Raw genomic sequence first — 17,279 nt, 5'->3', positions numbered from 1 at the left:
ACTTGCAGGAGGAAGAGGAGGTGGAGACAGCTCCTTTGGCAGGAGAGAGGAAGGAGGTCAGTGCTGGTCCCACCCTGCCTCCTATCCTGTCTGTGGTGGAGTTTGGCCGTCTTGTCTGTCCCTGGGTCTCAGTGTTTCTCTCTTTCAGCCCTGTCTGTCAGTGTCTCTCTCCTCCTCCTCTCTGTCCTCAGTGTGTCTCTCTCCTCCTCCTCTCTGTCCTGTGGTGTCCAGGCAGTGTGTCTCTCTCCTCCTCCTCCTCTCTGTCCTGTGGTGTCCAGTGGGTCAGTATTAGTGGGCTACACCCAGGCTCACTCACTGCGAGTGTGATCTCAGCAGAGTCTCTGTGCTCTTGGGACACTTGACTCACCTGTCTCTCTCTTTCTCTCCCTGTGCTGTCCCTCTCCTGCCCCCTCTCTCCCTCCAAAGACTCCAGCTGGAGGAGGTCCAATCACCACCTCCTGTGAGACAGAAGAAAAAGAAGGTGGGTAATGCTCTGATCCTCTCTTTACTCCTGTCCAGTGTCCAGTCAGTGTGTCTGTATGAACCCCTCTCTCTCTCAGTGCAGTGTTCATGTACTGGAGTGTCCAGTCAGTGTGTCTGTATGAACCCCTCTCTCTCTCAGTGCAGTGTTCATGTACTGGAGTGTCCAGTCAGCGTGTCTGTATGAACCCCTCTCTCTCTCAGTGCAGTGTTCATGTATTGGAGTGTCCAGTCAGTGTGTCTGTATGAACCCCTCTCTCTCTCAGTGCAGTGTTCATGTACTGGAGTGTCCAGTCAGTGTGTCTGTATGAACCCCTCTCTCTCTCAGTGCAGTGTTCATGTACTGGAGTGTCCAGTCATGTGTCTGTATGAACCCCTCTCTCTCTCAGTGCAGTGTTCATGTCCTGGAGTGTCCAGTCCGACTCTTAACGTGACTCTCCTGTCTCTGCTTCAGAAGCGCTGGTGCATCTTTTTGAAGTCCCTGAGCTGCATGTCGGTGGAGACAGAAGATCAGGACGAGCCAATGGAAGTGGCGGAGACCGTTGCTCAGGAGAGGAAGAGTGAGGGAGAAGAGGAGCAGGCTGCCGGGAAGGACAAGAAGAGGAAGAGGAGGGGCAGGTGAGCAGACAGGGGGGTGCCGCCCGGTCATGTCTGTGATTCAAGGAGGAGTCTCCTCTTGCTGTTTGATGTCATGGTGACGTCTGTGTCTATGTCCCTCACACCTGCAATAACAATATTCTTTCCAGGTTCCTTTCCTGGTTCTGTGCCTGCTAAGATCTGGACTGGACTGGACTGGACCGGAGCTGAGGGGCCCTAGACTGGACTGGACCTAAGCTGAGGGTCCCCAGACTGGACGTAATCTGTATTGTAATTTTTGTTCTTTTGTTAAGCATCATTAAAATGGTTTTAAAAAAAAATCTGTTTAGCTTTTGTTTTTTTCCCTCCCCCCCACCGAAACGAATGAACAGAGTCTGTCCTTCTCTTTCATCCCGGAGAGTTTGTGGTTGACGGATTAAGGTCGAGAGCCCTCGTCGTCGGCGAGCCACCAGTTGGCGAGAATATAGCAGGGGGGGCATCGTGTCCAATACTCCTTGAAACGAGACAGATTTCAAGCCACCTCCGTCTGAAGAGCAGGAAGTCGACCACGAAGTCCAGGGTGTCCTAGGAAGCTCTTTAGCCATCGTTTGCCCAGCAGCCATCTCACCCTGCAGCTCCCAGCTGGCAGCCCCCTCCCCACTGGAGCCCAGCAGGTGGGAGCTTGGTCAGTACCTGGAGGGGAGACTCCTGGGAAAAACTGAGGTTGCTGCTGGGAGAGGTGTGAGTGGGGCCAGCAGGGGGCGCTCTCACCCTGCGGTCTGTGTGGATCCTGATGCCCCAGTATAGTGACGGGGGACACTGGACTGTAAACAGGCGCCGTCCTTCGGATGAGACGTCAAACCGAGGTCCTGACTCTCTGTGCTCATTAACAATCCCGGGGTGTCTCTGGAGAAGAGTAGGGGTGTTACCCCAGTGTCCTGGCCTGATTCCCCCCCTGGTCTTGACCCATCATGGCCTCCTACTCACACCCCTCTCTGAACTGGCTCCATCCCTCTGCTCTCCTCCCCACTGAGAGCTGCTGTGTGCTGAGCGGACTGGAGCATCATCCAGGTGGGGGCTGCACACTGGGGGGGCTGGAGGGGATCCCCCTGACCTGGGAAGAGCTCTGAGTGGAGGGTCCAGACTTATTAATTATTATTATTATTCGTGCTGCACTGGGCTTCAGTCCTGGTAGTGAGAGGGGGACTCTGTGATCAGGACAGATACTTATGACTGTATAATAATACACAATAGAAATGGAAAACAGGGTAGCGCTGTAGTCTCTTCGAAACGTTTTGAACTGCCAGAAGAAGTTTTCACAACCCGGACTCATGAAGGTACAGGTCTTCTCCCTTCCCTATGGTTTCCTGGTGATTGCTCCCGTTTTGAACGGAGTTTAATGTTGCGTTTCTACTTTATTAGAGAGAGGCACTGAACATCCTGTGATGGACTGGTGTCCTGTCCAGGGTTTGTGAGTGTGTGTGTGTCCTGTGATGGACTGCTGTCCTGTCCAGGGTGTATGAGTCTGTGTGTGTCCTGTGATGGGCTGGTGTCCTGTCCAGGGTGTGTGAGTGTGTGTGTGTCCTGTGATGGACTGCTGTCCTGTCCAGGGTGTGTGAGTGTGTGTGTCCTGTGATGGTCTGCTGTCCTTTCCAGGGTGTGTGTGTGTACTGTAATGGACTTATATCCTGTGAAGGACTGCTGTCCTTTCCAGGGTGTGTGTGTGTACTGTAATGGACTTATATCCTGTGAAGGACTGCTGTCCTGTCCAGGGTGTGTGTGTGTCCTGTGATGGACTGGTGGATCACAATATTAATTCTCCTCCTTGATTCCCTCCTTCATCGCCAGAGTGAAAGCGGGACACGGCAGTAAAAGCTCAGCCCTGCGGGTGGTGGTCCTCTTGGCCACACGGGGGCGCTGTGGCTCCACGGGGGGGGGGTTATGTTCAAGTCCCGCTGGGAATCGCACCGACGCGGCGGAGTTCGTGAACGTCCCAGACACCAAGAAAACGAGAGAGAGAAAAAAGGTCGTTTTCGGGGTTCAAGAAGCAACCCCGAGATTCAGGGAGTTTCCCCGCTGAGCTTACTCTGCCGAAAACACGCAGGTTTTATTTTTTTCCCGTGCCCCCCCTCACACTGGCCGTTTCTGTAGCGTGAAGTTGTGTTTTTTTGCGCGGCGGTCGGTGAGGGGCGAAATTGTATTTATTTTTTTCCCCACGGTTTGAAACAGAAACAGCCGGGTGGTATTGTAGAGAGGTCGACATGCCTGGTTTTCCTCGTCTGCGAAGCCCGTTTTTTTTTGGGTGGGGGGGGGTCGTGAGGTCCCACGCAGCGCTCGGAAAAGAAAATGGCGTTTCTTTTCCCCGCAGTACGGGGGGGTACCCGTGTTTTTTGGACGTGTCGTGGCCCGAAATTTCCGCCCTTGGGCGCTAGAGGGGAGTGGAGGTTGGTCTTTCTTTGATTTGGGGTTCGGGGGGGGGTCCTAATTTCACTGAACCAAACCCCACGGAAACCCGTGTTGGACGTGGGGGTGCTGAATGCACCCTTGACGTGATTTTGTCTTTAAATTCAAGTGCAGCTTTTGTAACCCTTGGGCCGGAAACAGCTGGACCCGTTTCCCCAGCCTGTCCGAGGTGGCGACTACCGGGGTCGTACAGGGACACCCGGCTGGGTGCGATGTCACGGAGGCGTCACAATGAGCCGCCTGACGTCACAGAGCGGCGGATTCTAGCGGGGGGCGGCGCCGGAGCCCCATGAGCTCAGAGGAGTGAAGAGAGAAGAGGAGGAAAGCACTATATAGTCCTTTCTAAACACGTGTTTCTTCCAATAAAGTTACTTCGACTTCAATCGTTAGTTTCAGCTTCAGAATCGCTCTTCAATATCCCCGTGAAATCGGTAAGTCAGTCAAAAGCGCCGCTGGCGAGAAATAACAAAATAAGTGGAGAAATAAGTTGTTTTTTTTACCGTTACTCCACTCTTATGGGTGTGATTGTGCTGTAAAAAGATATTGAGAGGAGGTGCATCTCTACACAAATAGTGACGGGGGTGTGTAACAAAGCCAATACCCTGGCTTCTCTCCAGACACAGCTGGGTGAGCTCCTCCAGTCAGGACAGGAGGCTCTACTGTACACAGAGGGTGGCGGGGGTGTGGAACAAAGCTGATACCCTGGCTCTTCTCCAGACACAGCTGGGTGAGCTCCTCCAGTCAGGACAGGAGGCTCTACTGTACACAGAGGGTGGCGGGGGTGTGGAACAAAGCTGATACCCTGGCTTCTCTCAGGACACAGCTGGGTGAGGTCCTCCAGTCAGGACAGGAGGCTCTTCTGTACACAGAGGGGGGCGGGGGTGGGGAACAAGCCGCCCAGCTGTGTGGCTCCGCCCCCTCCCCTCCCCTCTGTGACTCTGCTTGTCTCGGCAGGACGATGGACCGACAGAGATGCCGCACGGCCGTGCGCGGTCGCAGCAGGACCCGGGCCCGGCGAGGCGTCGTAAGTCCACCCCTGCCGCCCACCGTTCAGCGTCCAGCGTCCAGCCCTCCTCCGACTGGCCTCTCCGCCCCCAGCAGCGCTCGCTGTATTATAATAATAATAATAATAAACTTCACTGATAGAGCACCTTTCACAGACATTGCAGCGCAAAGCGCTTGACAGACCAGGTCTCACGGTAACACCTCCAGACGAGGAGAGACACTTCCAGTGGTGATCTTGACTGAGCACACGCCTCGGCTCAAGAGACAGGGTCGCGGGTCCGAGGAAAACCAAGCTGCAGGTCCATTATGGCCTTCTGAGAGCACAGATTGCCTCTGGATGTCCCACACTCTTCCTGGACCCACTGTAGAGACTCACCTGTCCAGACTCTTCCTGGACCCACTGTAGAGACTCACCTGTCCAGACTCTTACTGGACAGACTGTACACACTCACCTGTCCAGACTCTTACTGGACACACTGTACACACTCACCTGTCCAGACTCTTCCTGGACACACTGGACACACTCACCTGTCCAGACATTCACTGGACACACTGGATACACTCACCTGTCCGGACTCTTACTGGACAACACTGTAGAGACTCACCTGTCCAGACTCTTACTGGACCCACTGTAGAGACTCACCTGTCCAGACTCTTCCTGGACACACTGGACACACTCACCTGTCCAGACTTTCACTGGACACACTGGATACACTCACCTGTCCGGACTCTTACTGGACACACTGTACACACTCACCTGTCCAGACTCTCACTGGACACACTGGTCAGACTCACCTGTCCAGACTCTTACTGGACACACTGGTCAGACTCACCTGTCCAGACTCTCACTGGACACACTGTAGAGACTCACCTGTCCAGACTCTCACTGGACACACTGTACACACTCACCTGTCCACACTCTCACTAAACACACTGTAGAGACTCACCTGTCCAGACTCTCACTGGACACACTGTACACACTCACCTGTCCGGACTCTTACTGGACACACTGTAGAGACTCACCTGTCCAGACTCTCACTGGACACACTGTACACACTCACCTGTCCAGACTCTCACTGGACACACTGGACACACTCACCTGTCCACAGTCTCACTGGACACACTGTAGAGACTGCCCAAGGCCCCTAGTCTCGACACGACTGGGCTTGGCTATTTGGTTAGAGCTGTCTCGGAGATGGGCTGTTTGGCGTTTTCACAGGTCACACCGGTCAGGCCGAACCCGGACTGGCAGCGGGAGAGGTCCCGGCCCAAGTCCCGGTGCTTTTCCGTAAGTCTGACCCGGTCGCCTTCCGCGAAACTGGACCTGCCGCCCTGTGGTGGGCCCGGTGCCCCACATCTACCCTACAGCTCCCCCCACTGACCCCTAAACTCCCGATACCCTACAGCTCCCCACACTGACCCCTAAACTCCCGATACCCTACAGCTCCCCAGACTGACCCCTAAACTCCCGATACCCTACAGCTCCCCCCACTGACCCCTAAACTCCCGATACCCTACAGCTCCCCACACTGACCCCTAAACTCCCGATACCCTACAGCTCCCCACACTGACCCCTGTAGATTAAGCCGGTTCAGGGAGCTGAATATGTAATCATAGGGGCTCTCTGAAGGCACCAGTTCTGTAGGGTTTGGGCATTTACTGAGACAATTATTAATTGTAGCAGTAAATCACAAAGTTGATTCTTTTGATGGCTTTAGAATCCAACCATGCGACATAACTCAAACAACGCGCACACACAGGTACTAATACACGAGGATACATTTATTAATACATAAAATATGCATGTAAATCTAACAGATCTTATCGAGAGGGTTATCAGAATACAAAAGATATATATTCAATCAGTTACAAAGAGTTACACATATCAAGAGGACATACGTTCAGTATATCATTCATTAAGACCGTTTCGTAAAGTGAACTTGGTTACAACTTCTACATTAGATACTCAAACAAGTACATAACTCTTAGGAATTAAATTGATATCAACTGGTTGGGATAACAATTGAATTCTCGAGCTGTAATGCATTGAAGTTGAATACTCATCCAATCTTTGGGGATTCAGATCTCCTGCGGGCACAAAGAAACAGTTGCAGGCTGTTGCTGTCCAATCCGCGCTCTCTGGCTCCGTGCCAGGCTGTGCTGTGCAGCTTGCGACGGTGCGCTGCTGATGCTCACTGTCCGCTTTAACTAGCAAAGTTTGTGCACAGGAGAAAAGATGACTGTGGGTCCCAGCAAGTCAGGAAGAGGACCGGTTCGTTCCTGATGAAGAGCTAGTTCTGAATAGTGATTCAGCTGTCCACAGTTCCGACCTGTTCACGAGGCCTGCTGCTGGTTACTCTCTGGCAACCTCCACTCTAGACTCTTAGAACAAAGGAAAGTTCTGGCACTCGGACACACTGGCCGTTCCGTGGTTGTCCGGGCTGAGTCTCAGGATGGTCAGGAGGCGCGCTGCGAGAATGTCCTGCCCTTGGGAGCCTTCTGCTCCTGGGCCGTCCTGCCCTGGAATTCTCCTTTGAATTCCCTTTAGAATTGTTGAATCTGAATCTGAATCTGAATCTCAATCTTGTCGAATCTCTGTGTTGCCTGTTTTTACCTGGAGGAACTTCAGCTCATTGATTGGATGAAAGTTCCATGGGCATCAGAGTCCCACGTGGGTTACTCGGCCCTACCAGTCCCTGATTGGTTGATCAAGGTGAGATATGAGTCACTCCTGACACTTAGTAATGCAGTCCAGATGTCCAACTGGCACTCCCTAGACAGATAGGCGCCAATGGATGACCATTGATCATGATAGCCAGGCTTAGCTAAGTGCATCCCCCTTTGGGAGCTGTCCTTATCAAAAGAAAACATCTTGCATGAATAGTTTCTCTGTGGCTGCACCACAGAGATGAACAGAGAAATGGGGCCTCATTTGGGAAGGCTCAGAACACTTAATTCTGCCTTATTATTAAGCCTCGCCGCTACATATCCCCCCTTTTTGAAGGTCACGAGGTCCTGAGGCGTTGTTGCCTTCAAAACAAAACAGAGTTAAGTGATGTCCCTTGCCATTAGAACATTAATCTTAAATGTCTACATTACTCCTCGAGAATTCATACCGGAACCAGCATTGGATACAAACAGGATGAATAACATCTGGAGTATGTATAAACACGGTAGGAGACATTATCTAAGTCTAGGAATTACACATCAGGAAGTTCACTGTCAATATCTGATACCTCTGTGGTAGATATTTGGGGAGAAGTCACTTCCTTTCTTTTGACATGCTACCTTTGACTCATTCATGCTACCCAGAGTACATCTTGATGTGAGAGTACAGCATTCAGAGTACACTGTCAGTCATGATCCAGCTACCTGGCAGTAGTGTTACAATAACAACAGTTCCTGTTCCCAGCCCCCGATAAACCACAACACCTGTGTTGGGTATCTGCTAGGGTGGTTTGGAGGTTTGTTCCATTAAAGCAAACTAAACCTTTACCTCTTCAGGGCATACTGTTTCTTGGATTTCTATCCAATTCAATAGTGTGGCACCTGAAGGCATCCACGGCCTCAAGTTTGGTCTTATATTGTCTGGTTCCAGACCGTACAGTGTTAAGTTACCATGCTGTACTATGGCCTCCTCGGGAAAACTATTGGTTAGGTAGCTGCATTGTGGTAGCTGTATCATACCTGTCACAAGTCACAGTGTCTGTTAAATGTGGTGTGCTGACCAGCCATTTACTTCCCACCTGCTCTTCATGGGGTTCATTAACCTCCCTCTGCTCGTTAGTAGCTTTACACCCTTCATTGGTGAATCGTTTAGACACAGCCAATGGATAGCTTTGGTAGCCATACCCATCTCAAGATTTGGAACCGAATTCAATCTTGGATTGCCTTCTGGGTGAGCTATGAGCGATGGGGTTAATGTCACATACTCCTCTACTGAGAAGAGTGGAATCAAGTGGGTTGGGATTTGTGCCGTGGTTAGACTGGCTACAGTGGCACTAAACTCCCTTAACAGGTCTTGTGTCAACATTCTGGCCTGTTGCACACAAGCATAAACCCACTGTATAACACCAACAATCATGTCCACTGATTGGGGAATAAGATTTAACCCTGTTGCATAGGAAATTGCCTGTAGGGTTTTCCCTAAGCTTTCCAACTTTCGCTGCTGTCGATACAGTCTGTCACTACCCTCTGGCATCTCTGACCCCTGCCTTCTTGGGGCAGTCAGGGTGAGAGTGCCAGTAGCACACAAACCTACCAGAAATAGCAAATGCACAACAGTGGTGGCAGCAATCAGTCCTCCCAAAAGTCTTTTCGGGTGGCTGATCCCAATCATCTCCTTCTGAGTGACTGTTGCCTTTCTAAGCTGGCACAGCATGTACATGGTGTCTTTCTCAGTATGCCCTGTGGCATCTTGGGCACCAACATCCTGGAAATCTGGGGAGATCTGACGCAGCGGCTGATGCTGCTCATCCGTTTCCAGGGCATCTGCTTTTTCGATTTGTTCATGCCTGTGCTCTAGGAACCCTGCAGGGGGCGGTGCAGCGGTGGAGAATGCCTGACCCTCGGCTGAGTGGTCATCTGGAGCACCTGAGTGATCTGGGATTGTTACCCTATTCTCACTGTTCAGGTCCACCCTGCACACTTCACGATTGAGGAATCCTTCTATCGTTCGCTGGGGGTAGGTGTAGGACACCTGCTCGCTCCCCCCTTCCCTCCCTAGGGATTCAGGGAGCTGCCCCAGCACTGGGATAGCTAGTTCACTGTCTTTGAACTCACTATCATTCACCAGGCCCATGTCAGTGCAGGCGGGGATTCTGACACCCCTCTTTGCGATGTCCTGCACTGGCAGGCGGGTGGCTTGACCATCCAGCTCCAGTCTGGCTGAACCACTGTTGGTCAGACTCAGACTGACAAACTGAGCTGGTGGCTGTAAGAAAACCGGCTCGGCTTTCATTCCCTGTCCCTTCTGGGGGACTGGGTGTGTTGGCAACCCTGCCGTTGAGGCAGGAACAATCAGGTCAGTCTCACTCACTACCTGGTAGTTGTGAGAAATAATATTACCTGACTGCAGGTTCCCTGGGTCACAGCAGAGGGAATCGGCATCTGGGATCAGGTGTGTCCACAGCGCAGTAGTCTCAGCGTCCAGCTGGACCTCCTGTCTAACCTGTGAATGTTGCACCAGGGGCACCTGGCGGTGGCCCTGCGACAGCTGCTCAAGCAGATCCTCACTAATAGAGGACCTGTCAGGGCTAAGGGTGAGGGCTTCATCACCAACCTGCTCTCCTGCCATCTGGATCCCTTCCACCACTGCAGGGTGGTGGTCCTGACCCCTCTTGGGTGCCAGGGTGCACAGGGAAAGCTCCTTTTCATCGCCAGGTGGGGAGATCTGCTCCTCTTTAGGGACGTAAAAGGTGTGTGCTTTACCTGGTGGATCAGCCGGCTGCTTGGAGCACCGCTCCTGTGGCAGGGAGGCTGTTGTGACCTCAGCCGGGACACGACTTCCCTGTATATCCGGGGAACAAGAAAATATTTTTATTTCTTGTCCAGAGGGAACAGAAGGAATCTCCGCATAGGCTTCTGTGTTCGGTGGGCACTTTGTGAGCACAGTCTGCCTCTTGGCCCCCCTTTCCTTCTGTACAGAAGGCTTAGGAGCCTTGACCTGTTTCCACACCTTGCCTCTCTGGTGATCCACCAAAGGTTCCTCTCTGAGTCGCATGCCCTTTTCTTTTTCTACCCGTTTGAGCTTGCCGTGTGACATCAAACACCTTTCAACCTCAGTGTCAATCAGTGTCTCACTGGGTAAGACATCTCCCATGGCAGCCTTGAGGTAAAAGCTTCTTGTTTTCCTCTGTGTTTTACTGCCTGCTCTGTGACTTCAGGGGTGGAGTCAGCACTCACTTGGGAGTGGCTGAATTCATCCAGGCGGGAACCCTTCCGCTCAATCAGATAGACTGAGGGAGGGAGAGGGGGCGGGTCTCCGCCTCCTCCAGTGAAGAGTATCAGCTCATTCATGCTTCCGGCAGCCTTGGGGAGCGGTTGTCCCTGTCCTAATAAAGCTTGTTCAAGCCTGGCCAGGCGGGCGGCTACTGAATCCTTTTGTTCAGCCTTTTCTAGCCCTTTCCCTCCCCCGGTGTTCTCATGGCACTTAGGACGCTGGGTGCGGTCCCGTGTGAGTGCTTTGGAACGGGGCTTAGCCAGCTCAGGAGCCTGTGCTCCTTCGAGCAGGGGGGAGTTAACCCTCCTGGCTCTGACGGCGAACACAGACGCTTTAACAGCTTTTTGCTCAGAGCGCTTTTGGTCATCATACTCCCAGGCTTTCTGCACGAATCTCTTAATATCAGTCATTTTCATGGTCTGTGCATCTGTATGCATTAAGATCATCTTTCTGACTGACGGGTGGAGATTCGCAATGAATAAACCCTTGAAATGTGTGTTCTCTTCGCAACCCTCATCATTTCGCCCTGCAAAATAAGTTCGTCTAAGTCTCTCGTAATATTCGCGAGGGGACTCTGCTCTCTCGTGCTTAATGTTAAGAGCGGCGGCTATCGCAGCAGTCGGGTCAATAAACGCACTGTATTCTTCGATAAGTGCTTGACACAGCTCCTCTAAATCATTACAGACTTCTTTCATCTGCCTAGCCATCCACTCATGTACAGCTCTGCTGGTAGTTTTCCTGACCAGAAACACTTTCTCCTGTTCTGTGGCGTTTGGCAGGTACTGCAGGGTATACCTGAGGTCTTGAATATAACTCTCGATATTCTCTGACACTGCGGGGTCAAATCTCTCTATGTCCTTCGCTAGCTCTCTCAGAGAATGGAGATTTATTCTACTAGCTTCTCCACTGACGGAGATATGGAAGAGATCGTGGTCAGACCTGTCGCTGCTAGAGAGAGTGCTTAATAGCGACTCGAATTCAGACCTTTTAGCAACCATCGTTAACTTAAAGAGTATTACTTTTAAGTACGAAATCACAGTTTTACCACAGAAAACCACAAGATCAAGTATGCAATCAACCCGGTAGATTGCAAAAGATCACAAGACAATCAAGCACTGCTTAAAGAGCAAGGGGAACTTTTTCTTTCGGCTTTCAGCACACTGTATTGTCGTGTATGAAACCCGCGGCGTTTTTTATTGAATTATTCCGCTTGGTTGACTCATTTCAGTCTTGCCACGCCCGTGCCAGGGACGCCAAATAATGTAGGGAAAACTGGTTCAAGGACGCCAAATATGTAATCATAGTGGCTCTCTGAAGGCACCAGTTCTGTAGGGTTTGGGCATTTACTGAGACAATTATTAATTGTAGCAGTAAATCACAAAGTTGATTCTTTTGATGGCTTTAGAATCCAACCATGCGACATAACTCAAAAAACGCTCACACACAGGTACTAATACACGAGGATACATTTATTAATACGTAGAATATGCATATAAACCTAACAGATCTTATCGAGAGGGTTATCAGAATACAAAAGGTATATTCGGTCAGTTACAAAGAGTTACATATATCAAGAGGACATACGTTCAGTATATCATTCATTAAGACCGTTTCGTAAAGTGAACTTGGTTACAACTTCTACATTAGATACTCAAACAAGTACATAACTCTTAGGAATTAAATTGATATCAACTGGTTGGGATAACAATTGAATTCTCGAGCTGTAATGCATTGAAGTTGAATACTCATCCAATCTCTGGGGATTCAGATCTCCTGCGGGCACAAAGAAACAGTTGCAGGCTGATGCTGTCCAATCCGCGCTCTCTGGCTCCGTGCCAGGCTGTGCTGTGCGGCTTGCGACGGTGCGCTGCTGATGCTCACTGTTGGCTTTAACTAGCAAAGTTTGTGCGCAGGAGAAAAGATGACTGTGGGTCCCAGCAAGTCAGGAAGAGGACCGGTTCGTTCCTGATGAAGAGCTAGTTCTGAATAGTGATTCAGCTGTCCACAGTTCCGACCTGTTCACGAGGCCTGCTGCTGGTTACTCTCTGGCAACCTCCACTCTAGACTCTTAGAACAAAGGAAAGTTCTGGCACCCGGACACACTGGCCGTTCCGTGGTTGTCCGGGCTGAGTCTCAGGATGGTCAGGAGGCGCGCTGCGAGAATGTCCTGCCCTTGGGAGCCTTCTGCTCCTGGGCCGTCCTGCCCTGGAATTCTCCTTTGAATTCCCTTTAGAATTGTTGAATCTGAATCTGAATCTGAATCGGCCCTACCAGTCCCTGATTGGTTGATCAAGGTGAGATATGAGTCACTTAGTCCTGACACTTAGTAATGCAGTCCAGACGTCCAACTGGCACTCCCTAGACAGATAGGCGCCAATGGATGACCATTGATCATGATAGCCAGGCTTAGCTAAGTGCATCCCCCTTTGGGAGCTGTCCTTATCAAAAGAAAACATCTTGCATGAATGGTTTCTCTGTGGCTGCACCACAGAGATGAACAGAGAAATGGGGCCTCATTTGGGAAGGCTCAGAACACTTAATTCTGCCTTATTATTAAGCCTCGCCGCTACACTGTTAAAGACATTTCGGGAAGCACTTTTTTTGGGACACTGATTTTTCTCCTTTGGGGAGCTAAAGAAGACTATAGGGTGGGGCACAGTGGTAGTGTAGTTGATTCTAGCTCAGAAAGTTGCATGTTCAAATTAGGTTGGGGTCAGCTAAGAGTTTTTCACCATCTGCTGGTGCTGAACCTAGAATTCTCACCATGTAGTTGAGTTCTTCTCAATATCTCAGCATCTCCAAAACATCATGTCCAACTTTAGAGGCAGCTACATCAGACAATGAAAGTTTGAGACCACTTTATTATTACAGGTTCTAGCAAACCTGAAAGCTAAGGCGTTTCAGGTCACTTTTTTAATTAAAAAAGTGTCTTAAGCCTCTAAATAAAATTAGGCTTTTTTAATTGTGTATGAAATTCACTCCCATGGGCTCTGAAAGGGGAAATATACTGTTGGGATCCTCGCAAGTGAGGTGTCTCTTCTTGTGGTGAAGCACAGTTATACGTGACTTGTCCGGAATGACCCAAGACAGACTATCCAGAAGCGACGGCACCACTCCAAGTAGAATGAGAGAGAAACACAACACAGGGAGTCAAGAGGCTCCCACAATTCACCTTTCCTCACATTACTGATTTCTTCACTAACATTTTGACCGTTTTACAATCACAATGCCTGTTTCACATTAAATAAGTTTTTAAACCATCAATATTTAAGAAAAAAAATAGTACATTTTTTTTCCAATTATTAAAAAAAACATTAAATGCCTTGATTGCATAAAGTTTCACAGACAGAAGCAGCACGCTAGCACAACCAACATTAAAATGGAGGGCACACTACGATTTGCATTGACTCAAAAGTGATCGGCAGACGTCATTCCCTGCATAACGCAAAAGGTGGCAAACCGCATTTGGTTTGAGTGGACGCAAGAAAGTTTTTGTTTTCTGCCTTGATGTCAAGCTGACAAAGTATCTTTAAACACTTTGCTTAGTTTCTCGAGAGACTGCCAAAAAGCAGCTCCCTCCCTTTCGTTTGAAGTCAGTTGGAAGGGGTCTCAACAGAAGCACCTAACAAGGTGAGATTCAAACCCAAGCCCCTGAAGGGGCTGGAGCCTTAATCCAGCACTTTCTAGTGAGATCTAGACTTCTTTAACACCTCTGGATATAGTTCTTCTATGAAACAGGCTTCACACCTCTGCGTACAGCGCCCTTGATGTCATTTTATTTTTACAGCAGCCGCATCCGGAAAGTTGTGTCTTTTACGTTTTATTTGAACAACAAAACTACATACAATACAAACAAGAGCACATATAACGTATCAAGAAAATCGTCAGTGGCACATGCTATAATACAATTACACTTTATGAAAAACGTTTACACGACGTAAATAAAGATAAGGTCCGCACAGGTTGTTCTTACATTTCGAAAGAGTCCGTAAATACCCCATTACATCTATTTTGAACTGTTGAAACGTAGGACTCTTCCCAGACCATTTCACTTTATACCACATTCCTAAATGAGGATGCATCTCCTGTTTTAGAACTATTTTGGGCGGTATGGCTTATACAACACACCCACAGTATTCTAATGGTGGACTGCAGATCTGTGCTATAGTTCAGTCGAATTCGAAGGATCCAGCAATCGTACTGGATTGGACTGGGATTCTGAAATGTCTCTTGCAAAAGTATTCGGGTTTGCTTGAACCTTTGATAAAAAAAAGTGATGTTATCTGAAACTACCCAGCTTACAATCTCTGAGGTAGTTGTCACTAAACTCGGAAGTGATGTGGCACACATGTGCCGTGTGCCTTTACTTTTGTAAAAAACTGGTATCGGGAAAGTTTCTTAATATTTCTTTCGATTAGCATGCAAGAAAATGTGATCATTACCTATGGAGCCTGCCTTTTAGAAGTTCTCCCTCTAAACACCTTGTGCAGCCTCCCGACAGACTAACAAAAAGCGCCTTTTCACCAACTCAATTATAATACGCCCCTCAAAACTCACAACCGAATAACAATCCATCCGTATATTTGATTTCCAAGATCCATTCAAGGCAACTTGGCTCTTCGCAAGCAAATCATTTCAGGGAAGAAACTCAGTTTAATCAACTACTGGTGCATTCAGCACACCACTTGCTCTTGTTTGTCAGGGTGGCCGAGTGGTCTAAGGCGCCAGACTCAAGGACATGTGTCTTTCCAGCTGGCTTGGGTGGTCTGGTCTCCAAATGGAGGCGTGGGTTCAAATCCCACTCCTGACAGCTTCTGTTTTTACCTCTCTTGAATTGTTCCAGTGCTAGCTGACAGTGAATGACTGAAATATAAAAGCAGCAGAAGAAAGCAAGCAACTCAGTGCAATTTGTGAGTATTCTGCACTGTTAAAATGCACAGGTTTTCATACTTTTTGGAATTCGTAGCTCAAGAAGTGACTCCTGTTTCATTTTCTATTCACCAACTCGATTTCCATTCCACCCCTCACAACAGACTAACAAACGGCTTCATGTGCCACAGCATTCCCCTGTAGATTCGGTTTGCATTATGAATTAGGCGACCCCGAATGAAATATTTTAGTGTTGGCTCAAATGTGAGGAATTTCATGAACCCTCAAAAAGGAACGCTTGCAGAAAATGCCAGCAATTCAAAGCGTGTAGGCAGCATGAACAGACCAATTCTGCAATTTCTTTTATCGCGGGCGGTGCTTTCCGAGTCGATGGCTCTGCATTAGAAATGAGAAGTGCTGAACTCTAAACACGTTCTTGCCATTACTGCTACTCCTGCTGCTACTCCTTCGTCCTCGAAAAAAGAAAAGACAGGCATGTTTTGATTCTCAAAATGATCTTCTGGATCCACAAGAAACATGTAAATTTGATTGATTCCGCAGTATTTTGGATGTACTGTACTTATAACTTCCATCGAAGAGAGATTTCATCAGATGCATGAAATTGAAACTTTCGACTTTTTGTCTGGTATTGAAAATATGTTTAAAAAAAACCATAAACAATTTTCTAACGAACAACTCATGAAGTATTGCCAGGATCTATATTTAGCGTTCGGTAGTGATAACACTGCTGATATTGATTGAGTAGAAATCTGTGATGTATTGATAGCTTTATCTGAAGCGAGAAGTCCTAGAACGCCATCTATGAAGTTTTAGGATTCATACCAAGAAATGCCTTTTGTTTCCCACCCCAACTGCTGCTTTTGCATTACACATTATGTGAACATTACCAGTTTTGGTAGCTTCTGGGCACGATTAAACTGAAACTGAAACTTATTACAAAATTCTTAAGTCAGGACTAATTTTAATATCAAATGAAATTACTACAGAAGAAAAGGTTTAACTGAAATATGAATAAGACTATGCAAGCCTGAAAAATAGAACAATTCAATTTATACAGATGCAGCCATTCAAAGTGCCCGGTACAGACACGTACTGGAGGTAATTGGCTACGGCGTCACGCATTTTGGCGCAAGATGACGCAAGATGACGCGGGGTACCGCGGTATGTGATTGGTTGACCGACAGGGGCACTCGTGGTCCGTTGGTCTGTCGTAGAAAGATTTACTGTAAACGTCTTTACTGTGCCCGTTGTAGTATTGAATATTTATATGGAATTTTACCACTGAAGGGAAATCTTAATAGCTGAGCATAAAAAGAATAGGAGCATACTGTAAGGCGTGTGAAGGCCATAAACGATATTAATTTTGGAACATAAACATACAGTATATGGCTGGTCTCGGTACTTCATACATGAAACATGGTTTCATTATGACCAGAATCGGTCTTGAGATATTTTTAACTTGATTTACAGTATTTGAGAGGTATGTCTTGACACCGATACTACGTAAATACTGCTCACTTATATGTTTCTAGGTTTATATTATGCATTTCATACGGTCAAATTACTTTTGAGCAACTGATAAGAAGCGCGCAACGGTATGCCCAGGGCGTTTTAGTTTCGTTTTGTGCGGGGACTCTGCTTTAACTATATCGCCGTGGATTGATTAGAGATATCAAGTACATACAAGTCATTTTTTAAATGTTGTAGTTCGTCTTGTAAAAATGTTACGAGTACATCATCTGTCAACAATTACACAGGTTCTGTTTCCATATTGCGGATTTTGGTTACGTAATATTATTTTCTAATTTCACGTTGTGAATATATGATTTGGGCAAACAGAGCCGCAAAGAAGTACGTTATGGGTTGTTGTTTTTTTTTATTTGCAGTTTTATCTAGAACAAGCGATGCTTAAACCTTTGTCTGA

The 17,279-nt window shown here is 48.3% G+C and overlaps 1 non-coding gene across 1 annotated transcript; it reads left to right on the top strand.

The window, feature by feature from the left end:
- The first annotated feature begins 15,162 nt into the window (after positions 1-15,162).
- trnal-caa (transfer RNA leucine (anticodon CAA)) lies at positions 15,163-15,275 on the top strand. The gene is made up of 2 exons: positions 15,163-15,200; positions 15,230-15,275. It is a non-coding gene; the product is annotated as a tRNA-Leu (tRNA).
- Positions 15,276-17,279: the final 2,004 nt, after the last annotated feature.

This window comes from Lepisosteus platostomus, chromosome 5 (assembly GCF_059453375.1).
Source record: "Lepisosteus platostomus isolate fLepPlt1 chromosome 5, fLepPlt1.hap1, whole genome shotgun sequence".
Taxonomy (NCBI): Eukaryota; Metazoa; Chordata; class Actinopteri; order Semionotiformes; family Lepisosteidae; genus Lepisosteus; species Lepisosteus platostomus.
Note: the sequence above shows the minus strand (reverse complement) of the source record. Positions and strands in the feature narration are given on the sequence as shown.